The sequence below is a fragment of the Phascolarctos cinereus genome, unplaced genomic scaffold, assembly GCF_003287225.1.
Source record: "Phascolarctos cinereus isolate Bilbo 61053 unplaced genomic scaffold, phaCin_HiC Scaffold_4;HRSCAF=312, whole genome shotgun sequence".
Lineage (NCBI taxonomy): Eukaryota > Metazoa > Chordata > Mammalia > Diprotodontia > Phascolarctidae > Phascolarctos > Phascolarctos cinereus.
Genome location: NW_027555847.1, coordinates 13,428,845 through 13,452,803, shown reverse-complemented (window position 1 = coordinate 13,452,803; position 23,959 = coordinate 13,428,845). Strand labels below are relative to the sequence as shown.

Sequence of the window (23,959 nt, the reverse complement as noted above, 5' to 3'; positions counted from 1 at the left end):
TGCAGATATTGCAGTAATCCTGATGAAAGGTGATCAGAGCCTGAACTACATCATTGAGCACTACGTCTGGTGTCACAGTAGCAATTCGAGTGAGTGGACCCAAGAAGGGAGGCACCAGAGATGCTTTGGAGATAGAAGCAAGACTTTGGCGAATGATTGGATATATAGGATAACAATTCAAGGGTAAGGATGAGATTGTGAACCTGGGGGTCTGGAAAGTTGCCCTCGTTAGTGAGGAGGGTTTTGGGGCAATGGAGAAGGAGAAAATGAGTTCTATTTTGGGACTTTGTTAGTTTGAGTTGCCTATGAGATATCTAGCTGAAAACATCCAAGAGGTAGTTTGTGACTGTGGGGAGAGACTGGAGCATAAGAGGGGAGGGTGTGATATGTAGATCTGTGAAGCACAAGGGGGACAGGCAGGTGAGAGAGATATAGATACAGAAACAGACAGATAGAGAAACAGAGCTTGAGGGGGAAAAGAGAAGAGATCCAAGACCAGAGCTTTGGGGAGCACCCATTCTTAGGCATCATGATATGGATGAGGAACCAGCAAAGAATGAGGAAAGGTCAGAGAGGGAGAAGGAAAATCGATAGAAATCAGAACCACGAAAATTCAGAGAGAATAAAGCATCTAAGAGAAGAGGGTAGTCAGGACCGGCAAAGTCCAGAGAGCAATCAAGAGGGAAGAGAAGAGGCCATTCGATTTGTCCATTGAAGAGCTTGTCGATGTCTTCGGAGGGAGTAGGATCCATTGACTGATGCAGTCGGCAGCCAGATTTTAAAGAAGTCAGAGGAGGAAGGAGAAGCAATTCGAGTAGACAGTTTCTCCTCTTCTGATACCTGCATCAGGAATTTGTTTGAGGATGTTAAGAGAGGCATAGGATGCTAGCCTGAGGGGTGACGGGATTTAGTGAGGGTGCTTTTTTTAAAGGATGAAAGAGACTTGGAGATTTTTTTGTGGGCAGAAAGGAAGGAGACAGTAGATAGAGTAAGACAAAAGACTAGAGAGAGAGAAGGAATGATTTAAGAAGCAAAAGGTTTCTAGTTAGACATTTTCATTTTGTCCTTATTGTCATAAATATATTTGGTTGATTAGGGGAAAAGCAGCCCATTCAAACCTACAGAAAAAGCTGTTATCCATTAGGCATGAAAACAGCAGTGCTATTTGGCTCTGGAAGCATGTGTGATTTGAGTTGTTTTGATAAATATGAGGGCACCCAACGCTCTTGTCATCACTAGCCCAGCCCCCATCATCATCTTTCTCCAGCTTGACTCCAGCTCTAATACTGGCTTTAATCTGTGACAGGGGAATGATTTAGTGGTCGATTTGTCAAGTGTCTCTGGATTCAGGCTTGAATCCTGATGACTCTGCAACTCAAGCTTTGTATTGCATTTCCTATATTATGCCCTCCATGCTCTTTGGGAGAAGAAGAAGCATAACTGAAAAAAAGTGGTTAAGTGCTGAATATACAGCCGAAATACAGACTGAAGAATGAGGCATTCTCTCCCCACAAGTAGTTCACATGTTCAATTGAGGGAGACAATCTATCTTGCAGGTAAACGCATCATTCATTTTAATTCCCTGCCAAAATGTTTAGCATTGTAAATTTAAAGCTAGAAGGAGCCTTAGTGTTCAAACCCCTCTTTTTTCAAAGGAGAAATCTGAAGTTTAGAAAGAGTAAATGACTTCTCCAAAGTGACAGTTCACACATCATAAGGCAGAGCCTAAATTTGGACCCAGGTTTTCTGGTTCTAAATTCAAGGATCTTTCTACTATTCTCTGCTGTATCTCAAATGAGTACACGAACCTGGGAGAAAAAAACAACTGAAGAGTCCTGTTTGTCATTTTGTGCCCCTAAGACCTACAGAAGTTCAGGACATAAGTAAAAGGAGAAAGCAATGAGGGAGAGAAGGAGGAAGGAAGGAAAGAAAGAAGGGAGGAAGGAGGGAAATAAGGAAAGAAAAAAGGAGAGAAGGAATGAGGGGGAAAAAGGAAGGAAAGAATTAAGGAGGGAAAGAAGGAAGGAGGCAGGTAAGGGAGAAGAGAGGTAAGGAAGAAAGAAAAAAGGAATGAGGAAAAGAAGAAAGGAAGAAAAGAAAAAAGGAAGGATTTATTAAGTACTTATTATGGCCAGGCACTATGGTAATCACTTTACAAATGTTATCTCATTTAATCCTCCAAACAACCCTGGAAAGTAAGTACTATTATTATCCCCATTTTCCAGTTGAGGAAACTGAGGAAGACAGAGGTTAAGTGACTTGCCCAGGGTCACACAGCTAGGAACTGTCTGAGGCAGGATCTGAAGCCAGCTTTTCATACTGGTAATCCCTGGCATTGGGAGAATTCCAATCTACACCTCAGAGGGACAGGGTCTTCCTTCTGGTTCCTTGGAGTGTTCTGCTACTCTGCCGAGATTATGAAGCAGAAAAAAGGGAAAGCACAATTTTTTTTTTCATGAGAAGGCTGTCTTCATTCCCCATAAGTGATGTTTTCTCTTTAGGGCTCTTAGTTTTGTTTCTCTAACTGCTTCTTGGCTATGGTAGGCCATGAATATTTTCTAAGGAAATCTGACATCTTTAAAGAGAAAGAAATCCAGTCAAAGTGAAATATTTCAGTACTATATTCATTCAGTGTTGATGGCTAATTTTTATAAAGCCAACAAAAATGTTTTTGAGAAGTCATAGAGCAAGACACACTGTGAACCAGCTGCCTTGGTCAGGAAGCATGGAAACATGGTGCCTGTAAAGGCAGCTCTTCAATCATTCAGTCATTTATTCACTTAACAGACACTTACTGCCCACTTCTAACTGCATAAGGCACAGTGTGCTGGGTGTTGGGGAAGCTGGAAAGATGCCAAAGCCAGGATTCATCCTCAACCAGGATGGATTCATTATGTAGAGCTGAGACTCTAAAAGAAGATCTCGAATGGGCCTGCCTTCAAGGAGCTTGCATTCTAATCCAGGAAACAACATGTAAATAGGCACATCTGTGATAGATGCTGAATAGATGGAAGGCATTCTGCATGCCCACAAAAACTTTATAATCCGATAAAGAAATGTATGCAACGCACACACATACACACACACACACACACATACGCACATCTACATCATTATATGAAACATCTATATTTGATGTTATATATCATTCTGCATTATATTTATGCAGAACCATCAGCTTATATAGTTAGGGCTGATAGTAACCTCAGAGGTCATAGAGTCCAACTCCTTCAGCTTACATGTGAGGAAACAGGTCAAAATCAATGAAGTGAGTCATCCAAATAGCTCTGTCACACAATGTATAGAATATGGGACTTGGAGCCAGGAAGACTTGAGTTCAGATCATGCGTCTCTAGCTGTATAACCCTGGGAAAATCACTTTACCTTTTCTGCCTCAGTTTTCCCATCCATAAAATAGGGATAATAATAGCATGTATCTCACAGGGTTATTGAGAAGGTCAAATGAAATAATACAGGAAAAGCACTTTGGGAACCATAAAGCACTGTGCAAACTGAAGAAGTAAGGGGAAGGCGGCCTGCTGGGTTTGGAGGGAGAGGACCTCCCTTCAATTTTCTGCTCTGCTATTTTCTTCCCAATGGAGGACTTTTGGTGAGTCACTCCACTCCCCTTGACTCCCCTTAAGTGGGGGCATTAGCCTAGAAAGACTCTAAAGCCTTTTGATTCTCAGGGTATCCTTGGGAGGCTTGGTCCCCTCCCCCCTTCTCCTTATGTGGAGACATCTCAGCAGGCTGCTGATATGCCAGGAAATCAGCCTTTTCTCAGAATGAGGAAATTCATAAGCCGCCAGCATTATAAATGGAATGGTTGCCACCTTTTGTCAGCTTCACCAGTTTGCTGGAGTGAGAGGAAACCTTTATTTTGCATTAGTGATTTGGAGCATTCTTTTATGTGGTATTAATAAGCTGTAATTCTCCTTTGAGAGTTGACCGCTCATATCTGTTGACAACTTATCAAGAAGGGATTGTTGTTGTTGTTATTCAGTCATTTCAGTCACGTCCAATTCTTCATGATTCCATTTGGAATTTTCTTGGCAGAGATACTGAAGTGGTTTGCCTTTTCCTTCCCCAGCTCATTTTACAGATGAGGAAACTGAGACAAAGTTAAATGACTTACCTAGGGTCACACAGCTAGTAAGTATCTGAGGCCAGATTTGAACTCAAGAAGATTGAGTCTCCTTGACTCCAGGCCTGGTACTCTATCCACTGTGCCACATAGCTGCCCTCCTGATAGTATATGTCTCTGTTAATTCCTGATGTATCTTGTATAGCAAACACATCAGAAAGACTTGATAGAAAGACTTTCCCCCCAATCAATGCTTTTCTTTTGTGTCCTATTTAGCTTAGTTTTTTGCATGTACAAAAATCTTATCACTTCTACATGAACAACATTATGTATTGTATCTTTGATGATCTCCTCTATCTCTTATTTGGTTAAGAACCTTGTTCTTAGAGTTGTAAAAGATCCCAAATATCTCCATCTCCATCCAACCATTTTCTATTTAAAGCTCTTGATAAAACTTAAAGTGCTATTTAAAAGATACTTTTTTATTATTTTCACCATCACCATCATCATCATCATCATCATCATCATCATTATCATTACTATGTCTAGTATCCATTTGGAACTTATTGTCATAGGTGATATATTAAAAGTCTAAACCTGCTCTATGTGTGTATGAAACTTTTACAGTTTTCCCAGTGTTTGGTGTCAAATAGAGAGCTAGGTGATGCAGTGGATAGCATGCAGGGCTTAGAGTCAAGAAGACTAATCTTCAAAAAAAAAAAAAAGAAGAAGAAGAAGACTCATCTTCCTGAGTTCAAATATGGCCTCAGACATTTACTAGCTGTGTGACTCTGGACAAGTCACCTTCACCCTGTTTGCCTCAGTTTCCTCATCTGTGAAATGAACTGGAAAAGGAAATAGCCAACCACTCCAATATCTTTCCCAAGAAAACCCCAAATGGAACCATGAAGAGTTGGACATGACTGAAAACGACTAAATGAGAGCAACAAAAAGAGACTTACGAAACATCGTCTTCTTGGGTTTGTTCCATGCTGGGTTATTGAGTTTGAGTTTTCTGACTTATATGGGCTTATTCACTGATCTGCTTTTCCATACAAAATAATGTTTAATGATTGCCATTTGATAACATAATTTGAGGTCTAGTAGTATTATTCTTTATTTCCTAACTTCTCATTATTCCCTTGAAATTCCAGACTTTTTTTTTCTACAAATGAATTTAGTTAATTTTTTTTTCTCATTTTAGTAAAGCACTTAGATAATTCAATTGATGTTGTACTAAGTGGTACGGTGTTTAGATCTTTGGACTCGAAATCAGGAAGATCTGAGCTCAAATCCTGCCTCAGACAATTACTAGCAGTGTGATTATAGGAAAGCACCTTCCCCTCTCTGAAGCTTAGTTTCCTTATCTGAAAAAAAGATGGGGTTTGGATTGGCCCTCTAAGGTTCCTGCTAGCACTATTCCAGATCTTATAATAAACTTCTAAATTAATTTATTAGTACATCATCATTTTATTATATTGGTAGATCCTACCATCAGCAAAGACCATCCCTCTAATAATTATCTTTCATTCTGTAGTGTTTCATGTTTATCTAAGTCTTTAGTCTACCTTGCTACACTGACTCCTAGGTGTTTGATGTATTGTGTAGTTACTTTGAATAGGATTTCCTTTGTTATTTCCACCTAGGTTTGGTATTCCCATACATAAATGCGTAACAACATTGGGATATGTATTTAGAGCTAGAAGGAATCTTATAGTCCATTGATCTCCTTCCCCCTTTTACAAATGAAGAAATTAAGGGGATGGAGCCAAGATGGCAGAGTGAAAGCAGTGACTTGCTTGAGATTTCCCCAAAACCCCTCCAAATACTCATAAAAAATGGCTCTAAACAAATTCTGAAGAAGCAGAACCCACAAAAAGACAGAGTGAAGCAAATTTCCAGCCCAAGACAACCTGGATGATTGATCAGAAAGGTGTATTGCACCGGGCTGAGAGTGGAGCACAGCGCGGCATAGGCACACAGGCCTCAGCGAACCTGGAACAGGCCTCAGAGGACTGAATCGTGGGCAGCTGTGGAGGTTTCCAGACTCCTCAATCCACCAACGCCAAAGACAACTTTGAAGGTCAGTGGGAAAAGTCTGTTTCTGTTGGTGCTGAGACAGGAAGGTGGGGTTTCAGCTCCATTCCCCAAAAGCGTGGCCCTGGGGGGGAGCAGCTGCTTCCCAAGCTTCTGGCTCACAGACTGAGGGGGAATCCAGTGGCTGATCAGAAGAGGGACTGCAGGGATCTCTTTGCTAGTGCTGAGGCAGGAATCTCTTGCTTTGCCCCTGTTTGGATCTGGGTCACAGCTCTGGGCGGTAGTGCTGGGGGGAGGAGGAGCATTGGTGTGGTGGAGCTTGTAGTGGCTATGGAGAGGAACCCTTCCTCACAGTAACAGGACAGAAAGGAATACTTGTGGTCACAGGCCAGGAAAGGAGTAAACACCTCGCCCCTTATCATACTTGGAAGAACTGAAAATTTACAGGTCCCTACAAGTATCTCTGAAAACAGCTACACAAACCCCTGAAGCTTGGGACAGTACACTGTCCACATTGGAAGCAGACTCTTACCTTAACAAAGAGTTTAAAACTCAAGTAATTGTCTGGGATCATGAGCAAGCAGTGCAAAAAAGAGTCAGACCATAGAATCTTACTTTGGTGAAAAAGAAGATCAAAATATACAACCAGAAGAAGACAACAAAGTCAAAGCTCCTACATCCAAAGCCTCCAAGAAAAATGTGAATCAGTCCAGGCCTTGGAAGAGCTCAAAAGGGATTTTGAGAAGCAAGTAAGGGAAGTAGAGGAAAAACTGAGAGTGATGCAAGAAAATCACAAAAAACAAGTCAACAGCCTGCTAAAGGAGACCCAAAAAAAATACTGAAGAAAATAAAACCTTAAAAAAATAGCCTAACCCAAATGGCAAAAGAGGTCCAAAAAGCCAATGAAGAGATAAATGCCCTAAAAAGCAAAATTGGCCAAATGGAAAAGGAAGTCCAAAAGCTTACTGAAGAAAATGCTTCCTTAAAAATTAGAATAGAGCAATTGGAAGATAGTGCCTTTATGAGAAATCGCGACACAGTAGAACAAATCCAAAAGAATGAAAAATTAGAAAACAATGTGAAATATCTCATTGGAAAAACAACTGACCTGGAAAATAGATCCAGGAGAGAGAATTTAAAAATTATTGGACTATCTGAAAGCCATGATCAAAAAAAGAGCCTAGACATCATCTTTCAAGAAATTATCAAGGAAAACTGCCCTGATATATAGAACCAGAGGGCAAAATAGAAATTGAAAGAATCCACAGATCTCCTCCTGAAAGAGATCCCCAAAGGAAAACTCCTAGGAATATTGTAGCCAAATTCCAGAGTTCCCAGGTCAAAGAGAAAATATTACAAGCTGCCAGAAGGAAACAGTTCAAGTACTGTGGAAACACAATCAGGATAACACAAGATTTAGCAGCTTCTACATTAAAGGACCGCAGGGCATGGAATATAATATTCCAGAGGGCAAAGGAGATAGGATTACAACCAAGAATCACCTACCCAGCAAAACTGAGTATAATCCTTCAGGGGAAAAAATGGTCATTCAGTGAAATAGAGGACTTTCAAGCATTCTGATGAAAAGACCAGAGCTGAATAGAAAATTTGACTTTCAAATACAGGACTCAAGTGGAACATGAAGAGGTAAACAGGAAAGAGAAATCATAAGAGACTTATTAAGATTGAACTGTTTACATTCCTGCATGGAAAGATGATATTTATAACTCATGAGACCTTTGTCAGTATTAGGGTAGTTGGAGGAAAAAAAATTGTATGTATGTATATATAGATAGATAGATAGAGGGCACAGGGTGAGTTGAAGATTAAGGGGTCATATCTGGAGAATAAAATTAAGGGATGAGAGAGGATTATACTCGGAGAAGAAGAAAGGGAGAGGTAGAATGGGGTAAACTATCTCACAAAAAAAAGAAAAGAAAAGTCTCTTACAGTGGAGGGGAAATGGGGGAAGGTGAGAGAGAATGAGTGAATCTTATTCTCATAGGATTTGGCTTATGGAGTGAATAACAACACATTCAATTGGGTATGGAAATCTGTCTTACCCTACAGGAAAATAGGGGGAGAAGGGGACAAGAAAGCAGGGGGATGATAGAGAGGAGGGCAGATTGGGAAAGGGAGTAATCAGAAGTAAATACTTCTGAGGAGGGACAGGGTCAAAAGAAAGAATAGAATAAATGGGAGGGCAGGATAGGATTAAGGGAAATAGAGTTAGTTTTTCACAACATGTCTACTATAGACGTGTTTTGCATAACTGCACATGTATAACCTATATTGAGTTGCTTGGCTTTTCAATGAGGGGTGGGAGGGAGGAAGAGAAAATTTGAAACCTAAAGTTTTCAAAACATATGTTTAAAAAAATATTTTCACATGCTACTGGGAAATAAGAAATACAGCAAATGGGCTGTCCTGCCCTACAGGAAAATAGAAGGGGAAGGGGATGAGAGAAGGAGAGAGAGATAGAAGAGAGGACAGACTAGGGGAAGGGATATTCAGAATGCATGCCATCTTGGGTGGGAAGGGGAGATGGGGTATAAATTTGGAATTCAAAAACTTGTGGAGTGAATGTGAAGCTAAAAATAAATAAATTTCTATAAAAAAAAACAAAAATAATAAATAAATAAATCCACTCTGTCAGCTGGGTAGAAAGTTTAAAAAAAAAACAAATGAAGAAATTGAGACTGAAAGAGATTAAGAGACCAAGGCCACACATCTAGACGTTGTCTCTGGCAGGATTTGAACTCAAGCCTTCCTGATTCCAATTCTAGTATTCTGTCCATTGTACCTCTAATTGCTGACAATTTTTAGATATTTATTTTGCTACTTTACTAAAGCTACACTTTTCTTAAAAAGTTTCTTTACTCATTCTCTAGAGTTTTCTAGGTAAAGTATCATACCATCTTCAAAAGACAGCTTTGTCTTCTCTTTGCCAATATTTATACCTTTAATTTCTTGTCTTATTGCTATTATTTTTATCTACTGTCATTTTTGAACTATGTCAAATAATTGTGGTTTTAAGGGACTGTCCTTTTTTTAAACCAGTGTACCTGTGGGTAACTTCTTCCCCAGTTGAAAATAATGCTAGTTTTTCCTTTAGATATATACTGTTGATTACACTAAAAATGACCCTTCTGCAATTAAGGGGTTTAGCATAAATGAGTGCAATATTTCAACAATAGTTTCTTTGTTTGTCTGTTTCCCGTCTATTGATATAATCCTGAGGCTCTGTTTGTTGGCTTTGGCTTCTAATGTATTACTCACGTCAATTGTTTTTCTAATGTTGAACCATCTTTGAGTCTCTGGTATAAAAAAATAGAATACACTAAATACTTTGGGGGAGGATTTTTTGCTGTTCTTTTTGCCAGGATTTTATTTCACATTTTTACAGTGATATTCATTCATAATAATCTCCATAGTTCTTTTTCTTTGCTTCATCCCTCCCTTGTTTAGATTTCAGTAATATTTGTCTAATTAAAGGAGTTTAGTAGAGTGTTTTATTAGTGTTTGAGAATAAATCATGAGGGATAGGGATTAATTGTTCTTTAAACTCTCTTTCTCCCAAACCTATATTGAATCAGTTGCCAAATCTTGTTGGCTTTATCTCGACAATATCTCAGTAAGTTGGTCATTAAGCATTTATTAAATACTGTGTTCCAAATAGTGTGATAAGGTCTGGGGATACAAGGAAAGGAAAAAAAAATAGTCTTTTCCCTCAAGGAACTCATATTCTAAAGGGAGGGGCAACATGCAGAGAATAAGTACACAAAAAATGAAGAGTAGATGGAAGGTGACCTTAGCAAGAAGCATTAGAAGCTAGAGGGACTGGAAAAGACCCCTGCAGAAGGAGGGATTTGATCTGAGTCTTGAAGCCAGGGAAGCCAGTGGGTCAGAGGGTATTCCAGGAAAGGAGATGACCTCTGAAAAGGCATTGAGTTGGGAGATTGAGCAAGAAGGCCAGTGTCATATGATCACTGAGTATGTGTATGTGGGGGGTGGCAGACAAGGAGCAGAAAGTTGGGAAGGTAAAGAGGGATCTGCTTGTGAAGAGCTTTGAAAGGCTAACAGAAGATTTTATATTTTGTTCTGGAGTTAAGAAAGAACCACTGGAGTTTATTGAGAAGGGTAGTGACATGGTCAGACCTGCATTTTAGGGTGAGAGGGAGTGATAATGCCACAGCCTGAAGAGAAGTCAGTAAGGATGAAGACTGAACAAGGGCCATTAGATTTGGCAAGTATGTGATTATTGGCAATTTAGGATGGAGCAGGTTCAGTTGAATGATGAGGTCAGGACCCTTACTCTAGAGTTTAAAAGGGACAGAGAAGAGAGGAAGTGTAGATATGTCCCCTCTTTATATTTCCTTATCTAGCCCCACTTTTTTTTCCCTTTTTTTTTTGATGAGGCAATCAGAGTTAGATGACTAGCCCAGGTCACACAGCTAGTGTCAAGTGTCTGAGGTTGGATTTGAACTCAGGCCCTCCTGACTCCAAGGCCAGAGTTTTATCCACTGTGCTACCTAGCAGTCTCACTATCCCCACTTCTAATCCTTATTCCCATAGCACTTCCTCCTCTCTCTCCCTTTCTCTTCCAACCTTTTAGTTTAAGTAACATTCTTTTGCCATGTGCCTTTCTAATAAATATTCATTTTCTTTGACCACCTTATTTCTCTCCCTGAATTCTATCCTCTAATCTGTGACTATGCTCATGCTTATTCCTTGTTTATTCTTTCAGGAGGATAGAGCTTCTGGAGTACTGAGTTTGAACTCCCTCCTTTATCCCTTTTTAAATATTGTGCCTCCCTCTTAGATATGTTAATTTATGACTGAAATAATCAGTGACAATGATTTCATATGCTAATGGAAGTGTTTGAGCAGCATGTATATGGGAGTGTTGGCCCATGGAGTCACAGGGACAATTATATACCCATTCCAGGAATCAAGGTCATATTGTAGGATTGATTTAATTATGGGTTTCTAGAGAAAAAGATGGGAAGTGTATGAGGAGTAGGGTGAGGGGGGAGTATGGATTGAGATGGCAAGATGGCTAAGGTGGAAGCTGGGTGGCTTGTGGAATATGTCATGCTCTGGTGGCCTGGGGAGTCACCAAGCATTTATTAAATACCGTGTGCCAGGTACTAAGTGCTGGGAATACAAAGAAGAGCAAAGAGTCCTAGCCTTCAAAAAGCTCACAACCCAATGGGAGAGACAATGTGCAAGCAAGTATGTACAAACAATGTAGATTCAGAATGAATTAGAGATGATCTCAGAAAGCAAGTCGCTAGCTTTAAGGGGAAGAGGGGGGCATGCAGGGAAAAGACTCCTTGCTTACGTTAGGATCTGAGCTGACTCTTGAACACAGGGAAGGCAGGAGGTGATGGGGAGGAGGCAGTAGGTCCCAGCTATGGTAAATAGACAGCCACTGAAAGTGCACAGAACCGGGACATGCAGAGCCATGTCAGAAGCAACCAGGTGGCCAGTGTCAATGGGCCATAGAGTGTGTGGAGGGGAGTAAAGTGTGAGAAGACTGCAAAGTATAATGGGTGCTAGTTGAGTGTATATTCTCATTCACCAATGAAGACAGCTCAGTCTGGGGACTGAAAGTTACATGAGATAACTTCCATTGAGCCTGAAGGCAATTTTTTCCCCTAGAGTTTGGTTCAGGGTTGCTGATCCAGGTAGATTAGAAAATGGACAGGTGGCTAGCTGAATGTGACCCATTCTCTGGTTTTGGTGCCTTCTGGATGCCTCTTGAGACTCCATCTTGTCACAGTAGAATGAAGCTCAGCTGTGCAGGATAGATGGTATTGGATTGCATTGTAAGCGTCTTTCTTTTTTTGGAATAGCCCATTTTTTTTCTTTTCAATTTCTTTTACCCAAAAGATAACAGTAGGAAATTCAACGAACATTCCTTCACAGATGGCAGCCCTTCTTCTGCTTACTTGAACAATTTGGTGTTGAAATTATTAAATTCAAATACTACATTCTTTGTAGTTTGAGGCATTAATATCTCTCTCTTTGATCTTCCTCCCCTATCCCCTTTATTAGCTATCTGGAATCAATTGATTAATATTTTATTATCTGTATTCAAAAATTCCAGGCAGTTTTCTTATGCAGCTTTCTGGACTATAGTACTCAAGTTGTTGTTGTTTTACTTTGACATCTTCTGGGAGACAGAAAATCTTTGACTTAACTTTGTGAATCCTGTCCTCAAATTTGCTTTGGATTGCGTAGAATCCAGATGCTTTCTTAAAGAATTTGCTTTTTGCTTCTCAAGAAGGTGAAGGAATGTGATGAAAGGAGAGAATATGGAATTCAAATTGTTTTAAAAATGAAAATGTTAAAAAAATTTTCAAATGTAATTGAGAAATAATTAACAAAATAAACAAAACATTAAAATATGGAAAAAAATAATTTGCTTTTTTGCTTCTGTTCTGATAAATTTTCTTCTACTTCTATACTTTTGTGTTCTAAGTCCAGTATTTTCCCTTTCATGGCCTCTCTTACTCTAGGTAATTTATACATTGTATTTTCTGTTTTTTCTATTCTTTTTTAAATTAGGCATTGAAAGTTCTGATTTCCAGCATAATTTTATTCCTTATATTTTCTTCTGAACCATTCTGGATTTTGTTGTTAGAGCTAGGATTAGAGGACATAACACCTTCTAACCCTAATTCTAACAGATGTTCCATGATCTCTGGGGAAACCACAGAATTTTCTTTTTTTTTTATTAAAGATTTTTGCTTCCTTTTCCTTTATAGTATAAAACTTGACCTAGCCTCTCTCTGAATCTGTGCTCACTTTGTCTTTCTCTCTTAGTCTCTCTGTGGTGAAATAGGTTTAGACTCAAGTTTTTTGCCTTGTTCCTGGGGACCTTTAGTGTTTCAGTGTTTTTCTTCTATTCCTGGTAGCTTGTTTCTAGTTTCCATTCTTACTCTTCTGTTTCTTCACCTTTCAATATTGCAGAGATCCACCACCCCACTCCAAGGCTAGGTTAGGTGTTCTTGACCTCTTCATGTTACAGAATAGAGTGACCTGGCTTGGGAGCCCCTGCCCAGAGTAAACTTCAGAGGAAGAAGACTGATCCCAGATGAATTTCTCATAGGGCTGGAGGGCTCAGGCTGAGTCACTGCCATGGATGAACCAGACTCCTCTCACTACCTTCCAGAGCTGGAGCTTGAAGCACAAGTCTATGTGATTGGTTAAGATGGGTATCTTTGGCTCAAGGCACGAGTTAAGGCAGGCACATTAAGTAGGACTTCTAAATGTCTTAATTGTGTGGTTGCAAAAAGAGGGATCCTTTATTTTCTCTCTCTTGATGCAAAAGATGCCATCTTCAAACTTGTTTCCATTTCCATACAAAGTCAGCAGTGCTATCCTCTTTCCCTTGTGTTTCTGCTTTTGCCTTTCTCTTGTTTCCTAATGCTGGCCACAGAACAAAACAAAACTGTCTTTTTCTATTAAACAAACTCAACACATTTCATGGCATTAGGAGGTGGAAGGAATCTTTGAGGTTTTCTCATCCAAATTCCTCATTTTGTAGAAGAATACACTGAATTTCAGAGAAGTTAAGTGAATCATCCAAAAGTGTACTAGTAATAAGGAACAGAGCCAGGATTTGAACCCAAGTCATTCTTGAATCTGAATTGAACTCACTCTCTATTGTACTATGATGTCTCTCCATGTGTGGCCAGTGTCTCCAGCATTCTAGTAGAAGAAAATCCATGTGCCACAAACTTTAATGCAAAAAAAGGATAAGAAAAGTCACAAAGAAAAATACAAAACTCGAAGAGAGGTCCAACAAGGCACAGATTCTCAAAGTCAGGGAAAACTTTTGGGAGGAGATAGCATATGCATTGCTCATTGAAGGCTCTGTAGACTCAAATTATTTATGAGGACATTCCAAGGAGGATAACACTAAACAAAGACACAGAAGTGGTGCTGTATTGATTATTCTACAGGAAATATAAGGTCATAGATTTAGAACTAAATGGGACCTCAGAAGCCATAGTCCAGTTCCCTCATTTTACAAATGAGCAAGCGAAGGCCAATTAACAGGCTCGTCAATGAGGAACTAGAAGGTATCTTAAAGCCCATCTAATCCAATCCCCTAATTTTATAGATGAGGAAACAAAGCACTAGAATAGTGAAGTTACTTACCCAAGGTCACACAAGTAGTAAGAGACAAAGGCAAAATTTGAACCCTGGGCCTCTCATTCTAAATCTAGTCTTCTTTCCATGGCACTATGCAGAAAGTATTCCAGTTTGGTTGGATTGTGGCATAAGGCTGGGAAGGCAGGTTATGGCCATGTCATGGAGTCTTAAGACCATGATGAGCAATAGAGACTTTGCTCTAGAGGACATGAGGATTCATTTAATGTTCTTTTCTTCTTTGTGGTGTAGGGGTGTGGTGTAAGGGTGTAAGAAGTGGGGAGAACAGACAGGAGGAGATCACATGAGTGCAGGTCAGGATATGAGCTCAGCAGATGGTGGGTGGCAGGAATGGAGTGGACTATGAGGCAGTGGTAAGATGTGAAGAAAGATTTGGCCTCTGATTGAATATAGTGAGTGAGGGAAATGGAGACATTCATGATGTCTCTGACGTCTGAGCTTTTGATGACTTGGAGCATAGTAATAGAATCAATATTTCAGTGAATGAATGGATGAAAAAGCATCTATTCAGCCTTTTCCATCAGTTAAGCACTTACACTATGCTAAATGCTAGACATACAAATAGAAAACTTTAGATAGCGCCTGCCCTCAAGGAGATCACACTGTAATTGAGAGAGACATCACATCTAAATGAAAATTCAGCTGCAAAGCAGGTAGAATGGTCTGGAAATGCTAAGTGTTCAGGTTCTTGGCTGGACCAAGGCAAGGTGTGAGGGCCCTTAGGCTATGTGAATAGGTTAGACAACAAAGCTGGGGACTTTAAGGCTGCAAGTAGGATAGATGGCAAGACCCAAAGTCCTCCATATCACTGAAAGTGACAAAGTTGTTGACTTTCAATGTATCCAGATTGGGTAGAAGGTAAGACCTGATGGTCTTCCATATCACTGGAAGTAACAGAGTCACTGACTTTCAGTACATACAAGCTGGGTAAGCAGTCAAGCAGCAAGGAGTTTGGGGAGGTCATTTCAGGTGCTGGTGATCCTCCTGCCCTCTGGCCATCCTGGATGGGTTCTGGGACAGCCTAGGACCTGAGATAGGCAGCAAGAGAGGAGAGTAAGGGGAGATGGAGTTATTATTAAGCGGGGAAGAATTACCATGGAATCATGAATATAGGCTGGAGAAGGAAATGGCAAACCACTCTACTGTCTCTGCCAAGAAAACCCCAAATGGAGTCTTGAAGAGTCAGACACAATTGAAAATGACTGAACAACAGCATGGATACAGAGCTTAAGAGCTCCGGAGGTAATCCTGGATGTGATCTGATCTAGTACATCTCCTTCCAAGATGATTTGGTCTCTCCTGGTTGTATTAAGTTTGAAGAAGGACTGGCATGATATCCAGGTAGAGATGATCTGGTAGATGGCTTTGCAGGTTGTCCATGTGTATTCTGAAAGATAGAGAGATAGACAGATGTACACATGTGTGTGTACATGCGTAGATGTATATGTATGCACATATATATGTCTACATACATTTATATACATTTATATAGTTAGCATAAGTATATATGTATGTACAATGTAATACACACACACACACACACACACACACACACACATACTAAAGAAATATGAGATGACTTATGACCTGATGCAGAGTGAAGTTAGCAGAATCAGGAAAGCCACATACACAGTGGTTACAAAAATACAAGTGAAAAGAACACCGAAATGAAGGTGGATGCCACATTGCTATACTGAGTCTTCTTGGCCTCAGAGAAGAGATCAGGAAATAAGCCTCCCCTTCTTCACCTTGCAGCACTGAGAAGAAGGCTGTGGGTGTAGAATGCTACATATGTTGTCAGATGTTAGACACAGATTAATTTTACTTAATTGTTTTTCTTGGTTTCAAGGAAAGTGTATATATCTGTGGGAGAGGGGTATATTCAGAAATGATAGTGATGTAAAAAACAAAAAGATATAAATAAGATGAGTTTTTATTTTGTTTTTAAGATTGATGCTCAATTTGGGGAAACATACAATGTGAATTGTTGGGAAAAAACCAGACAATATGAATCTAAATTCTTGCATTTATTGGGAGTGTTGGGGTCCCTTGGAGAACCATGACCTTACAGGACAGATGAGAATCTCCTCAGTAGCTTTTGTCATTTTAGAACAATTGTTTTGGCTATGCTGAGACTTTTAAATAACATGTCCAAAGTAGTATTCTCAGAGTTGTAATTGTACCTAGATCTCCTTCACTCCAAACCTCACCCTGTGTCCATTCTATCAAACTGTCTCTTCTGTTTGTTGTAAATGGTATTAAAATTAAATAATGGAACTTAAAAAAAAATAGTCATGTTTTCTCACATTGGGAAAATGCCATATCTCATTATCCTCTGTCAAATTGACATGGAAGAAACTCCGATATAGCACATACATGCACATGCTCACACACAATGCTCACTTATACACACATGTACACACATGCACGTGTGTGCACACACAGCCTTTCCCCACAAACTGAAACTGCACTATATTAGCATGAGCTGTGTTGAGCCAAATCCAATCTGGAATTAAGAATGCTCCAGGGCTTTTTTTATGACAAACTGTCATTCATTTGTACTCCCACTCTGTCTAATTCCTCAGAGCCCAGAAAGTCAGATGTGTGTCTAATAAGTCAGATGTGTGTTGCTTGCTTACCAGCTTTTCTTTCCTTTTTCTTCTTCTTATGTAAACAAGTCTGGAAGGACAAAACAAGAAAATGCGCACACACACAAACACACACTTAAGTGTGGCATTTGCTCATTTTGGGGGGGCTCAGCCTTAGTCTGCAGCTGCTGCAGCAGGAGGGGCACAAGTAACACAGCTCCAATCCACTGAAGTTGCTGTGGGAAGTCACGCTCCCTCCGAGCCAGTGACAGGAGCGTCCAGCCTCTGGCCAAGAGGCAGCGGCTTCCGGATTTGACAGTTTCAGCCTCTTCCAAAAGGTGTCACTCTAAGGCAGTGTTGGCTATTAAGGAAGGCTGGTGAGGGAGATTGGAGCGACAGATAAGAGTAATTGAAAAATAAGATTACGATTCCTTGTCTGCAGCAGATCATTAAGGTCCACAAAAACACTCTCTGAAAAGTTGCATCTGGTTTCTGATGATGAGAAAGGGTTTAAGAATGTATTTGTCATATTTTAATCACAGGGAGACCCTCATGGGATGGTTTTCAGAGACAAGGAAAGAGGAAAACAACAGCCTTAACAACATAACCTTTTTATTCTCATGAGATTCGTCTGATCTATTCAAGCATTTTTTCTGTCATGTGGATGGTTCATGGACTCTACGTCCTATAGGGTTTGATTGACTTTATGACCTAGCCTGGCTTCGCTGGGCTCTTTCTTTGTATCTCAGAGTAGTGGAGAAGATTCTCCAAGGCCAAGTTCATCTTGATGCAGTCCTGCCAAGATGGAGTACAATAGGACCAAATACCAAATCCAGTTCAGTCACCTGCTTCCAGTGATTTTTTGTTGCGGTAACTCCTGGAGACTGCAGTTTGGGGTCCAGTGGGGTCATGAGGAACACAGACACAATGGAAAAATTGACAAATTTGGAGTTACAGATTGTTGGTTAGAATCCCAGCTCTTACTACTCATGAGATTTCAGATTGGTCTGTGACTCAGTTTCTCCATCTTTAAAACAAAGGGATTGGCCTTCATGCTCTCTGCTGTTCCTTCCTACTCATTCTATGAATCTATAACTTTATGGCATGTACCAATACAAATCAATCACTGGATTTTTCTCTTTGGACATTGAGTAAGAGACAGTGAAAGAGGAAACTCTATGATACCCATGATCAAGATAGTAATTTTAAAGTAGAAGGGCTATATGCTTTTCAAAACACAGCTGAAAACCTGTTAAAATTCCAAATCATTAACACAGAATATATATGTCAACTTAAAACTGGCATTGCACTCCTATTTTTTAATTTAGCAAAATATTTGAAAGTTGGCCCTTGCCAAACCAGGCTCAGGAACAGTGTGGGGTATTTGTAATATGGCAAGTGGGGAAGTCCAGAGCCCTGAGCACAGATCTTGGCAGATAACTGAGAAAGAAGCTGGTTTTCAAATATTTAGTTAAAGAAAGTAAATGTATGTGTAAGTTGAAGTCTCCATATGTTAATGATTTAAGGTCTTAAACAGGTTTTAAAAGATCTGACCGTGGAGCTCGAGTGGGATGGAAGCCCTCGATGCTAGAGAAATGTGTTTGAAGGCCGTGCCATCCTGCAAAGGGCCCAGGGAGAGGCATGGCTCCAGAAGGTTTCTCAAATATCGGTAGTTGGACTGACTTGTGGTGTGTCCGATGATCAGCAGGAGAAAAGTGACTCAGGCGGCTGTAAAAAGAATATTTGAAAAAAATACATTTTAAAATAGGTGATCCTAATACATATGTCATTTGAGGATATTTCTTTTTTTTCTTTTTTAAATATATGATGCCAACAAAATATGGTTCCCATTATGGATCTGGTATCAGACTTCCACCACATGTGTGCGTGCTCACACATATACGCACACATGTGTATACACACACACACACACACACACTTGCTGAGAGAACAAGGCCTGGGAACTTTACCTTCTTGAGGTCTTAGGCAACATTCAAAGATTTTAAATTATAAAAATGTTACTGCTAGGAATCAGTGAAGAGTTCCCACTTTGGGAGTTTCCTTATCTTTAATAAGCTTAAAGCAGAAGAAGCAAATGAAAAAAATTATGCATATCCATATAAATATATATATATGTATGACTGTATATGTGTGTATGCATCTGTAAACACACATATGTGTATATGTGTGTGTAGAGTTCAAAGTTTGGTAGAAAATGGTGGTATGATTGGCTTTACAGTTAACAGTTGGAAGCTGAAAGGTTAGGTAGTCTCCAATGGTAACAGCTAGGTGGCGCCGTAGTGCACAGAGTTCTGGACCTGGAGTCAAGAACCCTGAACTCAGTCCAGTCTCAGGCACTCAATACCTGGGTGACCCTGGGCGAGTCCTTTAACCACGGTTAAAGTCTTGTCATATGCAAAATGGAGATAATAATAACATGAACCTCCCATGGTTGTTGTGAGGCGTGGAGGAAATAACATTTGTACGGATTATTGTTTATTATTATCCATTTCTAACCTTAATTCTTTTTCAATCAAAATCTTAATCCATAGATAAGAGATGGATCAAATATTTATATATATATAAATATATATATGTGTGTGTGTGTGTGTGTGTAGATATGCATGTGCATATGTGTCATAGATAGATATAACACATGCATATTGTGTGCATATCTTTATATATCTAAAGATATCTATACACACATGCATATATATGTAGACACATGTATAAAGTCACATATACATGCAATAACATACATGTGTATGCATGTAAATGTATACATATACTTACACACATATACAATCAAGAGAGGCAGCACAAGCTGCAGAGTCAGAAAGGTTTCGGTTCAAGTCTCGTTTTTGTGGCAAGTTGTCTCTGTGACCTGGGAAAAGTCGCTCAATCTGTCAGGTGGCCTAGGGCAATGTTCTAAGACTACAAATGATATAGCAGTGAAACTGTGATAAATACACACGTGAATGCATGTATAGGCAGATCTATATATACCATGTATATAACCATGCGTGTAAAAGTAGACATATGTGTACCACTGTGCTGTGTGTATGCACAACACATATTTGTGCAACATGCGTGTGTGTATGTACATGTATATCACATCTATGTTGGCATAAGCCACTGTTCACACATACATACATATGTATATATGTACACAGACTGTATATGTGCATATGCACATGGCATTTGTGTCTATGTTGGCATATTACATAATAAATTATATACATGCAAACTTATAGAAGAAGTATTGTATAATGCAGAGGTGTAAAACAGGTCCATATCCCCACCCTCACCCCCGGCCCCAACCAGATTAAAATATAACTGGGAAATATTTTACAAAATAAATAAAAATCCAATAAAATATTGATAAGGTTAATTTGTGTGTTTTAGGTCACATCCTCAGGGATCCATAAGTGGCCCCATTCTTCTCTGAGTTCAACACTGCTAATAAAATGGGGACAAGGCAGGCTCAGTGTAAAGGGGGCAGACCTAGGTTCCAGGCCTACCTCTTAGGTTACCTCATTTCACTCATAATTCTGCTCAGATGATACTTCTTCATGAAAACGTTTGTGATCCCCATAAGCTGGGTAGTGCAGTGGAGGGAGTGCTGGGCTGGCCTCAAAAAGGCATGAATTCAAATCCAGCTTCAGGCATTTACTAGCTATGTGACCCTGGGAAAGTCACTTAATCTCTTAGTCTTCTCACCTTTAAAATGGAGATAATGATGGCATATCCCCCACAAGACTGATCTGAGGATAAAATGAGCTAACGTATGTGGAGTGCTTTGTAACTCTTGAAGCACTATATGGATGCTTGTTCTTATTATTACTCTGCATTTGCTTTGTGCATACTCATTTCTATGCCTGTTATTCTTCTTGATTTGAAGGTAGGTCTGTTTCATTTTGGTTGTCTTTGTATCACTTGAGCCTAGCACAGTGCCCCGCACATAGGAGCTGCTTAATAAATACTCATGGATTGATGGTACCCAAGATTTTCCTCATCTGAACTCTTTCAAATTGACTTTCTCTAAATCTCCAGTCCAGCTGAGGCTGGGTGCACACTTTCCTCTGTCCAACTTTAGGAGGAAAGTCCTCTCCATTTCCATTCTATCATCCAATTCATCCTGGTTAATGAAAACCAGATCCTGTCTACAATCTCCCCATCTTGATTCTGCCGTTTTTTGAGGGTTGAAGTGATTGGGTCTTGATTACCAGCTCTGCTTTTGTCAGACAGAAAGGTCCAGTAGATATCTGGGAAGTTGGCTTCTCCCATCCCTGTCAAAGAGTCCAGGTTCAGCCCCTGTTTTTGTTGAGGAATGCCCCTCATCTCTCCATTCACCTAGCGTCATCCTCACGTCTTCGCTTTCTCACCCCTCAAGTCTAGCTAGTGGCTGAGGCTTCTGCTTCCCTGACATCTGTCCACTCCCGGCCACTCCTGGGGGCAGGCTTCATCACCTCCTGCCTGAGCTAGGGGGATAACCTCCTAATCGATCATCTTGCTTCCATCTCTCCTCAGCCCATTTCTTCCATCACACAGCAACCCGAATGATTTTACCACTTTGAAGTTCTTACCCTTTCCAGTCCCTTGCTCTACAAACTCTAGTGATTCTCCATGGCTTCTGGGATCCAATATGGATTCCTCTTTTAGATGTAAGGTATAGGCTACTTTATCTCAGATCATTGGATCCTACACCTAAATCCACATGACACCATAGAGGCCACTGGGGCCAACTCTCTCATTTTTCAGATGAGGAAACTGAGGCCCAGAAAAATTGCTCAAGGTCACCCAGGTACTAAGTATCAGAAGCAGGATCAGATTCTAAGTATTTTGACTCCCAACAGATCTTTATAGAATGCATATTCCATGTAAAACATGGTGGTAATTGCTGAAAGGGACATAAAGTGAAGGCAAAATACAGACGTGATTCTTAGTACAATGGGGAGGGGAAGGGCCCAGGTGCACATCTTGCATGTGATACAATCGCTCTGATGATTGATTACCCTGGCAAAGTCTCTGATCCTCATTTTCCTCATCTGTCAAATGAGAATATTGGACAAGTGGGCTTCAGAGATCCCTTCCAGGTATAATCTTGTAGTCCCTACCACAAGAAATTACAATAATATCCCTCAGCCCATTCCTTTTAAATCTAATTGTTAGAGTTGAATTAATATCAGACTAGTTATATGACATACTGAAGGGCTGAGACAGGGAAGCTCTTCATTGTGATGTGAGAGCAGGCTGTTAGGAAACAATATGGAATTCCCAGTGAGTGGACTCTGTGTTAGATGAGTGTGGGCAGGTTAGTTTGAGATAATAGCAGAGGGAAGGAATCAACAAACAGGGGTGTCAGAGATGGCCTTTATCTCTGCTGTAGGAAGGCCTGTAGTCATGTTGGCTTGCACCTTGGTTGATTGCAAACAGCACCGGTAATTCCTCAACATGGCCAGAGACTTGAATGGATAATATTCCAGCAGGCTAATGGGATTACTGATATTCTTGGATTTTGTTTTCTTTCACCACTGGGCCAAGTTGTAAAAAGGAGGTGAGAAATTGAGGAAGCTTAATCAGAAAATATGGCAACCAGAAAATATCCTAACAATGGGATAGTAGATATTGTCAGTATATGTCTTGAATAGATATTGCAGATGAGCTGAGATCTGGGATCCTAACAGAAGAAAAGGAGGAGAAGGGAGCTCTATGTTGTCTGTTTCTGAATACTTTCAAACTTCTTTTTGAAAGAAAAGCCTGTTTTAGTGCCAGTGTTCTTCCCGTGAAGACTGTGGGTCAGGGATCACTAAAGTCTCTGAAGCATTAAAGCTGATAGTCCCCTGGAGCAGAGGTATCAAACAGACAACAAAACAGGGATAGTGTTAATTTGTGGTTTTCTGAGTCAATATGCAGCCCTCTGGGATCCGTAGGTGTGGTTGGGTTGCCCTGTTTCTATTTGAGTTTGATATCACTGACCTACAGGGCAATGGAGGGGTGCTTCATAGACATGGTCAGACCGAAACATATTATAATTCATTGGTCAACAAACATTTATTTATTGTTTACTATGTGCCAATGCTAGGCACTGTATATACACATACACATACATACATACACACATATATACATATACATACATCCACACAGATGCACATACATACAGGCACACAATATATACACATACATACATATATACACATACATGCATGTACCCACACATACATACATACACATACATACATACATACATACATACATACATACATACATGATTATACAGGAAAAGCAGTGTAAAAGATGTTATCAAAGGAATATTTTATTCAAAAGGAAGAGAGGCTGGTTGTTTAGTAAGAGCTAGAGATGACTCATGGACTGCCCTCATGCTTTATGGTATTCTTGTGGTGCAAGAAGAAACTGAGGAAAGCTCTCAGTGTGCTGGGTCCCTTGGGCTGAAATTATGGGAGGACCTACAAAGAGCCCCGTAGGATGGGCAGGCCAAGTTAGGTTGTGAGCTGTACCATTGGTGAAATGCCCATGCTGGTGAAGTTGCAGAGCCAGAGGAGTCTCGGTGATGAGCCATCCATCTCAGTGACCACCTCAGGTATTCACAAGCAATGCTATAAAGGGAATGGATGGGGAATTTCATCAGAATTGGGGCACCGCATGGAAATTCAACTACCTCAATGGTTTTCCCCAGCACCACTTGACAGCGTGCTGGCTGATGATACTTCCTGGTTCCATTGCCCATAAGACAGGTGTAACTTGGTGAAATTCACCAGTTTCCCTTTGTCTTCTTTGAATCTTACATTTTGAAACTTGCTTCCTCCCTTTTCTTTTTTTGGCCTTAATCTATATTTGCCTTGAGTGCCCATGATTCAAAGTTTTCCCTCTTTTTTAGCAAAATAAAAGGCTTTCTGAATCTTAAAAGCCTGAAATTTATCTTGGATGTGTGTTTTCTGCTTATCCTGAATCAATTCCATGTAAAACAGCCTAAATGGTGCAGAAAGTCTTTATGAATTGGGACTTAACATGTCACTGACACATTTTGAAGGGAGCTTTGTTG

At 40.1% G+C, this 23,959-nt stretch overlaps 1 protein-coding gene across 6 annotated transcripts in view; it reads left to right on the top strand.

Annotated features, from left to right (window-relative positions):
• The window catches only part of ERC2 (ELKS/RAB6-interacting/CAST family member 2), a 1,023,879-nt gene that overhangs the window by 555,195 nt on the left and 444,725 nt on the right, over positions 1-23,959 (top strand). The gene's annotated exons all lie outside the window — the stretch shown is intronic.